The 9689-nt window shown below is 47.7% G+C and overlaps 1 pseudogene; it reads right to left on the reverse strand.

The window, feature by feature from the left end:
• Positions 1-3554: 3554 nt before the first annotated feature.
• On the reverse strand, positions 3555-8409 carry LOC110139786 (CD151 antigen pseudogene; annotated as a pseudogene).
• Between the last annotated feature and the right edge of the window lie 1280 nt (positions 8410-9689).

Here is a 9689-nt window from a genome sequence, read left to right on the forward strand (position 1 = left end):
GAAAACTTGTAAGCTATTAAGAAATAGTGTATCTTCAGCTAGTGTTGAAATGCTAGGTAGGAAAATAAATACAGGTAAGAGCCTAGAAATCATTAAGAGTGGGCAGTTTCAGAGCCAGATGAGGAACACGTCAGATACAATTATATTTACTGCAAGGAGCAAAAGACCTGGTTCACAAGTAGCCTCGTGTGTAGGAGTTTATTTGTATCTCACAACAGGAAGTTCAAGAGGTAAACACTCCGGGGCTGGATGGGGACTCAGGGATGATGTCAATAAAACATGTTCCTCCATCTTCTTGTTCTATGCTGTGAGCTTTATCTCTGATGTTTTAATTTCCCTTAATGAAGAGTTACACATTACACATTTACTTCAAGTTCATAATTAAAGACACAATGTTTTGCTGACATATAAATTTCTCTATCCAGAAAACTTCAGAAAAGTCTGATGCTCACAAAAATGACTGATAGGCGTTTGGGGCAGTGGGAAATTGGAAAAAGGGCCAAAGCCATGTCTATATTGATAAGGTAGATGACTGGAGGGCACTAGTATGTGTGCAAGGTATTTAATTCCTATCCTGAGCAAATTCAGTGGAAGCAGGTATTCAAAATCAGAAATGGTCATGAGTGTGTAAGCCCTGTCTCCCCACATCTTGCACAAAGAAACGTTTTAGTGAGAGTGTCAGGCTTCCTAAATGTAATAGAATGGGAGATATGGGACAAGCTGACCGCAGCTGACTCTTGGTTTAGAAAGGATCACTCTGGGGCAGTGGGGAAGAAGGATGTGAGGAGCAAAGTCTGGAAGCAATAATCTTGGGAGAGATGGGGAAGGCTGGCCTGGGCAGGTGACAGGAATGGATGCAGGAGCAGCTTTGAGAACTACGGGGTAGAAAGCTGACACCGTGGCAGGTCAGATAGAGATGAAAGAAGGGCGACGCTGAGAGGAGGGGGTGCGTATGCAGCTGCAGGAATTGGTGAGTCCCCAACATTCTTGGGCCACCCTTTGGATTGCTTGTCAGAGGCGAATTCCAAGATGGTTTTCTGAATGCTAAGGAGTTCCTGGGGTCAACCTGTCCTTCTTTGATTGGTGGAGCCAACCAGTCATGCATTCAAATACTCCCTGGGTACTGGGCATTCACTAGCGTCTTGGTAACCAATGACAAATCTGTTTAAAAAACAAAACAAAACACGGTGCAGACATTTAAGGAACTTGGGGGAATGCAGGCCAAGGAACCCAGGCCTTGGACCCCAGTTACTGGACTTTTGAGTTGGTTACTGTTTAGGGGAGATTTTGTTGAGAGGTGATAAAAATTGCTCTAAAAAACTTGGGGCTGGGAATTCCCTGCAGTCCGGTGATTAGGGCACCTCGCTCTTACTGCCAAGGGCTGGGTTCGATCCCTGATCAGGGAACTAAGATCCCACAAGTCATGTGGTACAGTCAAAAAAGTAAAAACGAAACTAAAAGCCAAAAGAAACAATACCCTTAAGTTCATGAATATCATCTCCTAAACAAGGAAGGGAGGATATTGGTCTGAGAAAGCTTCCTTCCTCACAGATTAAGACCTTTATTTTTCTTTAATGTAACTAGCTAGACTGGTTTCAGGTAAACAAACAGTCTATGCTGCCTAGGCCAGGCACTAAGAACAAAACAGAAGAAATTCCTTCCCTGAGAGTTCTGGTGGCAGGAGACACCCAAGGCCCTAAATAAACAAGTTGTCTGTGTGGTACACTAGTGGTTTCCTTTTGTTTTCCTATGTTAGGCAGAGTTCTTGAGCTAAAGCTATCTTTCGTTACATAATTCACTTATAAGTCATGTTGGGTTTTTTTCTTCTTCAATCACTTAGTCAAAAGGAGATTTTGGTCCAGACGTGTGCCTGTCAACCAGCAATAGGAAAAGTTCTGGCTACCTGTTGTCCCAAAGTTTTTCATTCTAGAATTTGGGAGAACTCAAAATGGAATCACTGAAGCCCCAGAGTGAACTGTCCAGTTCACTTCAGTTCAGTCGCTCAGTTGTGTCCGACTCTTTGCAACCCCATGAACCGCAGCATGCCAGGCCTCCCTGTCCATCACCAACTCCCAGAGTTTACTCAAACTCATGTCCATCGAATCGGTGATGCCATCCAGCCATCTCATCCTCTGTTGTCCCCTTCTCCTCCTGCCTTCAATCTTTCCCGGCATCAGGGTCTTTTCCAATGAGTCAGCTCTTCACATCAGGTGGTCCAAGTACTGGAGTTTCAGCTTCAACATCAGTCCTTCCAATGAACACCCAGGACTGATCTCCTTTAGGATGGACTGGTTGGATCTCCTTGCAGTCCAAGGGACTCTCAAGAGTCTTCTCCAACACTGCAGTTCAAAAGCATCAATTCTTCGGTGCTCAGCTTTCTTTATAGTCCAACTCTCACATCCATACATGACCACTGGAAAAACCATAGCCTTGACTAGATGAATCTTTGTTGGCAAAGTAATGACTCTGCTTTTTAATATGCTGTCTAGTTCGGTCACAACTTTCCTTTCAAAGAGTAAGCATCTTTTAATTTCATGGCCACAATCACCATCTGCAGTGATTTTGGAGCCCCAAAATATAAAGTCAGCCACTGTTTCTACTGTTTTCCCATCTATTTGCCATGAAGTGATGGGACCAGATGCCATGATCTTAGTTTTCTGAATGTTTAAGCCAACTTTTTCACTCTCCTCTCACTTTCATCAAGAGGCTCTTTAGTTCTTCTTCACTTTCTGCCATAAGGGTGGTGTCATCTGCATATCTGAAGTTATTGATATTTCTCCTGGCAATCTTGATTCCACCTTGTGCTTCATTCAGCCTGGCATTTCTCATGATGTACTCTGCATATAAGTTAAATAAGCAGGGTGACAATATACAGCCTTGACGTACTCCTTTTCCTATTTGGAACCAATCTGTTGGTCCACGTCCAGTTCTAACTGTTGCTTCCTGACCTGCATACAGATTTCTTAAGAGGCAGGTCAGGTGGTCTGGTATTTCCATCTCTTTCAGAAATCTCCACAGTTTATCGTGATCCATACAGTCATAGGCTTTGGCATAGTCAATAAAGCAGAAATAGATGTTTTTCTGGAACTCTCTTGCTTTTTTAATGATCCAGTGGATGTTGGAAATTTGATCTCTGGTTCCTCTGCCTTTTCTAAAACCAGCTTGAACACCTGGAAGTTCACGGTTGACGTATTGCTGAAGCCTGGCTTGAAGAATTTTGACCATTACTTTACTACAGGCAATTGACAAACAAGATCCAGGTTTCCCAATTCATAGGCTGAGGTGGTACAATTCTCCACCACCTGATGGTAAAACTATCTATCTGTTCTATGCTCCAGACCAAGCTGGCAGTCCAGGGGTTGATACACATATGCCTCATGGTGAAGACTTTGTTAAGTATACAGCTCTTGCTAGGCAACAGAGAACTTCCACATTTGTTACCTCACTCTACACAGACTTACTAAATTTAGTAAATGAAGTTACAAATTACCCAGTTAAATCTGAATGCAATATTTGGAACATACTTATACTTAAAAAAATCTTTGTCTGTTTGAAGTTTGATTTTAATTGAGTGTCTTAGTGCATTTAGTGCTACTATAACAAAATACCACAGAGCAGGTGGCTTAAAAAACACACATTGATTTCTCGTCGTCTGGAGGCTAAGAAGTCCCACATCAAGGCACGAGCAGATTTGGCGTCTGGTGAGAGCCCTTTCTCTGGTTCACAAATGGCTGTCTTCTCCCTGTGTCCCTGTATGGTAGGAAGGATGAGGGAGCTCCCTGGGGTCTCGTATCAGGACTCATGACATCCATGAAGCTGCTGATCTTGGGACCTATGTAACTCCCAGAGGTCGCACCTCCTAATACCATCAGTAGGGCATTAGGATTTAGCAAATGAGTTTTGGTGAGATATAAGGATTTAGTCTATAGCACTGGGTGCTCTGTATTTTATCTGGCAACACTAACCCCACAATCCTCAGAGGCAAGCAGTATCACTGTCCCTGTCTGATCGTTGAGGCTCACAAAGAAAATTGCCTAAGGTCAATCAACCAAGGTGGTGGCGGAACCTGGCCCCTGGGTTCACCCCAGGGTGTCATCTTTAAGGCATCAAGGATGCACTGGGGTGGAATGTGGGTGTCTTGGGGCTAGAAGGGATGAACAATGTAAGCTAAGGCGATAGAGGGACCAACCAGCATGAGTTGTGGGCCCTGCGGTCTTCATATTAGAGGGCAGGGAAGAGAGTGTTTCCGTTCTTAGCTGTAGCTTATTTTCGGTTTTAATTTACTGTACCAGGACCTGGGCACCCCGGCCAACGAGGCTGGAAAGGCAGGAAGCCATCTGGAGCTGTGTGCTGAGTCATAGGGCCCGGAGAAAAACAAGAACATCGTGATGGCAGAGGAGGAGGTGGGGAGCAGCCTCCCTGGAGATCACGAATGGCCACCGGAAATAGAAACCGCTCCCTTTGAAGCATGTGTTAGAAGGGCCAAGATCACCACACAGCTGGAGTCCCCTTTCTATTAACCGCCAACTGAATGCAGAGCTCTGTTCTGTGAGAATGTCAAAAAGTCAGGTGGTTAGTGAAATTTCTAGCTTTTTTGAAGGGTAAGGTGGGGTATTGGTTCTTTTTTTTTTTTTTCAAATCCAGTCTCATTCTCTTCTCTTACTACCTGTCAGTCCTTGGGTGGTATACTTAAATTTTCTGACCTCATTTCATCTTCAGGAATAACTATCCTCACCTCACTAAAATAGTGTGAGGGTTTCAACGAAATCACAGTTTTAAAAAGTGTCTTGCCTAGGTCTAGTACACAGTAGATGGTCCCAAAAGGGTAGGTTTTGTTGTCAGAGAGACATAAAAATGTCTCCCTACAGGGTTGATGCAGGGATTAAATCAGATAATGTGGGGAGGAGAAACATTGGATCCAGGTCTCACTGAGAAGTCAGCTAAAGACAAGATTCCTTTTTCCTTGGTTTGCCCCTAGATCCTGAGATGGCTGGTTCTGGTCCCCCTGGATGCTGTTTAGTAAGGGTAAATACAAACACAGGGAAGGCTTATATATGTTCATTCCATTCACAAATGTTTCCTTTAACATTTTGCATATCACCGGTTCAGCCTCTGTGGAGGTAGAGACAAAATAAGGATGAGTTCCTATTTGTTCATTGTTTTCAGCAATTGTTTCATGGTCAGGCACTCTGTGAAGCACTTTATGCAGATTGGATTCTCAGAGCAACTTTTTCAGATAGGTACTATTATAATCCCACTTTACAGATGGGAAAACTGAGGCTCAGAAGGATTCAAAGGCACATTGTCCAAAGGCACAGAGCTAGTAGAAAGCAGAGGCAAGGCTCAGCCCCAGGCCTGACTATCCCCACCATGGACCAGTTCCCAGAGGGAGGCAAATACTCAGTTGGAGATTTCAACTTATCCAGGCACAGAGGTGTCTACACAGCACAGTGAGATGAAATGTCAGGGGAGAGGTTGGTCATCAGAGTGACTGACAGCAGTTTTGGGCTGGAGGGGCCTCCCTGAGGGGCTCCCAAGAAAGTCGGGGAGGGGGAGTAGCCTAGACTGTGGGGGAGCAGATTGAAGAGAGTATAGAGAAGCAGGTGAGCAAAGGCACATAAGACTTGGTCAGGTGTGGGCAGGCTTCAGCGACAGGCCGGCTGGCTGAGCCCAGGGCCTGTTTTAGACACAAAAGGAGGAATATCCAGTTGGGACAGAATCTGGCTGGGGCAGGCTGTCATCAGTTTCCAGAATGATAAACTCCTCAAGCCCAGCCGAAGCGACTTCTAGTCTTAAAGCATCACTGCTTAGAGGATCCCTACAAATCACGTGCTGGCCCTGTCAGCAGTGCTTGAAGGTGTACCTGTGGTGGGAAATGAAGGAGGTTTCTGTAGGCAGTAGACATCAGCTGTCTTGTTGAGTGACCTCAACCTTAAGTAAGGAGATTGTGACAGTTCCTTTGTGTTCAGAGGATTCCACTAAGAAGGCCAAATGCTAAGGGTCATCAAAGCAAACTCAGAGACGATACAACTGTTCTTCAAGCCAGTCTGGCAATATATATCAAGAGGATAAATATGATTCCCCCTTTGATGCCACATTTTTCAGTGCTAGAAATTAACCCTAGGGAAATGGTCATGGAGGGATGCAAAACTGTGCATACAAGGATGGTTGCCATAGTATCACTTACAAACACAAGTATCAGAAATGTCTGCCCTCCAACCCCAAAAAGAGAACAGATCTGTGGTTGGCAAAGGGGGGAGGGGGGTGGGGGAGGGGTGGATTGGGAGCTTGGGATTAGCGAATGCAAGCTGTTACATATAAAATGGATAAACAGTAAGGTCCTACCGGGTACTAAATTCAATATCGTGTGATAAACCATAATGGAAAAGGATATGAAAAAGAATGTATATGATTGTCTAACTGAATCATTTTGCTATACAGCAGAAATTAACACAACACTGTAAATCAATTATACTTCAATAAAATAAATCAAATAAGAAAGAAATGTCCCAACTAGTCAATAGCAGGGACTTAGTTGAAAATGATGATATATTCATTCAACGCACTACCACACTACCATTAAAAGTCGTTGTTTAGTTGCTAAGACGTGTCCGACTCTCTTGCAACCCTATGGACTGTAGCCTGCCAGGCTCCTCTGTCCATATGGGACTTCCCAGGCAAGAACACTGGAGTGTGTTTCCATTTCCTTCTCCAGGGGATCTTCCCAACCCAGGGATCAAACCCAGGTCTTCTGTTTGGCAGGAGGATTCCTACCACTGAGCCACCCGGGGAAAGTCACTGTGGTCACCATATTGAGTGACAACATCCAGTTGCAAACCATTAATATAGTATGCTCTCAGCTTGAAAGTACATTAATAAAATCCATTCCTTTTTATTTTAATTCCACAGAATTAAATTTTTTAAATTCGATTTATTGAGCGCCTGCCAAGTAGCAGGAGCAGCCCCAGGCGTGGAGCACCGCAGTGACTATAACCCGGGGCGCCTGCCTCCGGGGGAGGGGTGACAACAAAGAACTAGTGAACGCAAGCCTGCAGATGGTGTCAGCACAGTGGGAGGGCAGCAGGGGGAGCGGCAGAGGCTTGGCCAGGGGAGTGCCCCCCAGTTAAGGAGGAGGCCCCAATACCCGAGGGGTCTGTGGGGGAGGCACTTGGGGCCTCCTCACCTGCTGCTCGGCGCCCCCTGCGCCAGCCCATTTCTGCCCAAATCGCACAGGCCTGGGAGCAACCCAAGGCCATGACTTCAGCCCAAAGAAGACAGCGGTGGGAGGGGGGACCCTAGTTAATCCCCGCCCCAGCAGATAGGTGGGGCTGACCTTTAGGCCTTGGGACTTTGGTGTGCAGCTAGAGGCACTTGAAGCTGCCTCTGGGGTATGGGGTCCCCAGAGGTCCCGGTGATGGCACAGTGGGGGCCCCAGGCACCAGAACGCAGTCTCCCTGGTAGGGGAGGGGGCAGAGCCGCATCCTGGACTGCAGCAGCCTTCTGTCAGGAGCGTCAGTAGTCACCGCATCTCAAGGAGCTACGGCGCACACAGAGGGCTGGCTCCCGAGGACACGGGCAACAGTGCTCCAGCTTCAGGCTCCTGTACCGGCAGCTCGTGAACGGCACACTAAACACCTGCACACAGGTGATGCCCAGGCCCACAGCCCCGCTGATCCTCAGGTGCTCCTGGATGAGGGTCTCCAGCTTGGTGAGGCAGCCGCCCTCCACTCTGTAGATGTTGGAGGCTGGTCTTGCAGCAGCTGTCGGGGACCATGGGTCCACCTTCCTGGCCCAAGTGGATCCACTCACTGTCCTGCCAGTCCTGCAAGTTGTTGCTGCCACAACAGTAGAACTCCTGCTACAACCTGTCCACAGCGCTGGTCACGCCCTTGTGGCCCGGCTGCGGGTACCCCGTTTTCATGGTGTCCCTCAGGTTCTCCTTGAGCTCTGCATTCAGCTGCTGATAGTAGACATAGGCTAGGACTCCTGCAATGATCTCCAGCAGAGAGTTGATAAGGAGAAGGACGCAGTACAGACGTAGCAGGTTCCTCTGTTCCTTGAAGGCGGCAGAGCAGCCCAAAACCCGTCACCATGACAACAGCGCCGGCCACCACCAGGATGCAGGCTGTGGCCAGGCAGGTGCTCCAGGCCAGCTGGCTGATGCAGTCACGCCTGAGGGCCCTGCCGGCCAGTCCAGCCAGCCAGAAGCGGCAGCTGCAAGTGAAGAGAAGGGGCTTGAGGCAGGTAGTGCCACATGTAGTTGTCGACTTCTCCCTGAATTCGCCCATCCTGGGGCCGGCAGGCAGGGAAGGGGCTGGCTGGTGGGGAGGGCTCCTCTGTAAGCAGGAAGACAGAGGCTCTCACCTGAGGAGGCGCCACTAGAAGGCCAGGGACAGGTCACAGGTCTGGCTCAACCAGCCCCGCTGAGTCTGGTGGTGGGCGAGCCCCCCGCAGCTCTGAGCGCAGAGAATTCGTAGCCGGCCCGGGGCCCGGCCCGCGGCCAAGGACGCGATGCAGGTCAGAGCAGAGCTCTGCGCCTGGGCGGGACACCCCCTCGGGCAGGCCCCTGGGGTCCACCAGAGGCGTCAGAGGCCAGGCGGGCTGTGGCCCCACCGCGGTCCACGCCCTCTCCACTCACTTTTTAAGTCGCTAAAGTGCTGTGTCCCAGACAATATTCTGAACACTTAAGTGATGGAGGGCAACGAGGTGAGTGTATTATTTGGGAGGCAGTCAGATGTCAAACATAGAATATGTTCGAGAATAAACAAGGTAATTCCTGAGAGTAGTACAGTGCCATAAAGAAGATATAAGATGGGCTAGTTTAGACTGAGGGACAAGGTAGGGCTGATCCGAAGAACTGACGGTTTGATCGCCTCCCACATATTGAAAAACCTCTGGTCCTGAGATCTGGGGAGGAGCATTTCAGGCAGAGTGCCGAAGGCTTTAAGGACAATGCAGCTGGGGTATTAGAAAAGAAAATAAAGGAAGAGAAGTAGTGTGTGAGCCGGGAGAAAACAGGTAGGGGAGAGTCAGGCACACGCAGCATAAGTAGTCTGAAAGGCAACGTGAGGTTTTACAGGGAGTTTGGATTTTATTCTAAGTGCAATGGGACACTGCTGGATTTTGTCAGGCAATGATTATATTTACATTTACATTTTCATAGCCAGAAGGAACTACATCAATGGGTTAATAGAGACCATCAAGGGGTAGAGGGGAAATGAACAATTTTTTCTTTGTTTCTGTGCGTTTTTCTGTAACGCCCAAACTTTGACAACTAGAAACAAATAATAATTTCTCTTTTAAAAATCATGCACCAGAGAGCAATGCAAGCTAATGGCCACCGTTTACGTGGAGCCATTTACAGGAAGAAAAGTCTTTTGCCATGTCATCCCATTGCATTTTCACAATAGCCCCATGAGTTAAGTCAGACCATTCGGAAGGCCCAGACTCTAGCAGAAAATGTCAGAACTGGGACCAGAATAAAGTTTCTACAGCCTTTGCCCAGGCTGGCTGATTCTGCCACACAGTGAGGCTTCTGGGGCCCTTAGATCTGCCTTAGATGCATCCAGATACCCAGAGGCCCCAGGAAGAAGTCATGAAATTACTGCCCCCTACCCCCTCCCTGTCTGAGGGAGAGAAGGGAGGGCACAATGCCCCCAGTTGTACGTGGCTAGTGCAAGAGCACGTGT

This window comes from Odocoileus virginianus, chromosome 14 (genome assembly GCF_023699985.2).
Source record: "Odocoileus virginianus isolate 20LAN1187 ecotype Illinois chromosome 14, Ovbor_1.2, whole genome shotgun sequence".
NCBI classification, from domain to species: Eukaryota; Metazoa; Chordata; class Mammalia; order Artiodactyla; family Cervidae; genus Odocoileus; species Odocoileus virginianus.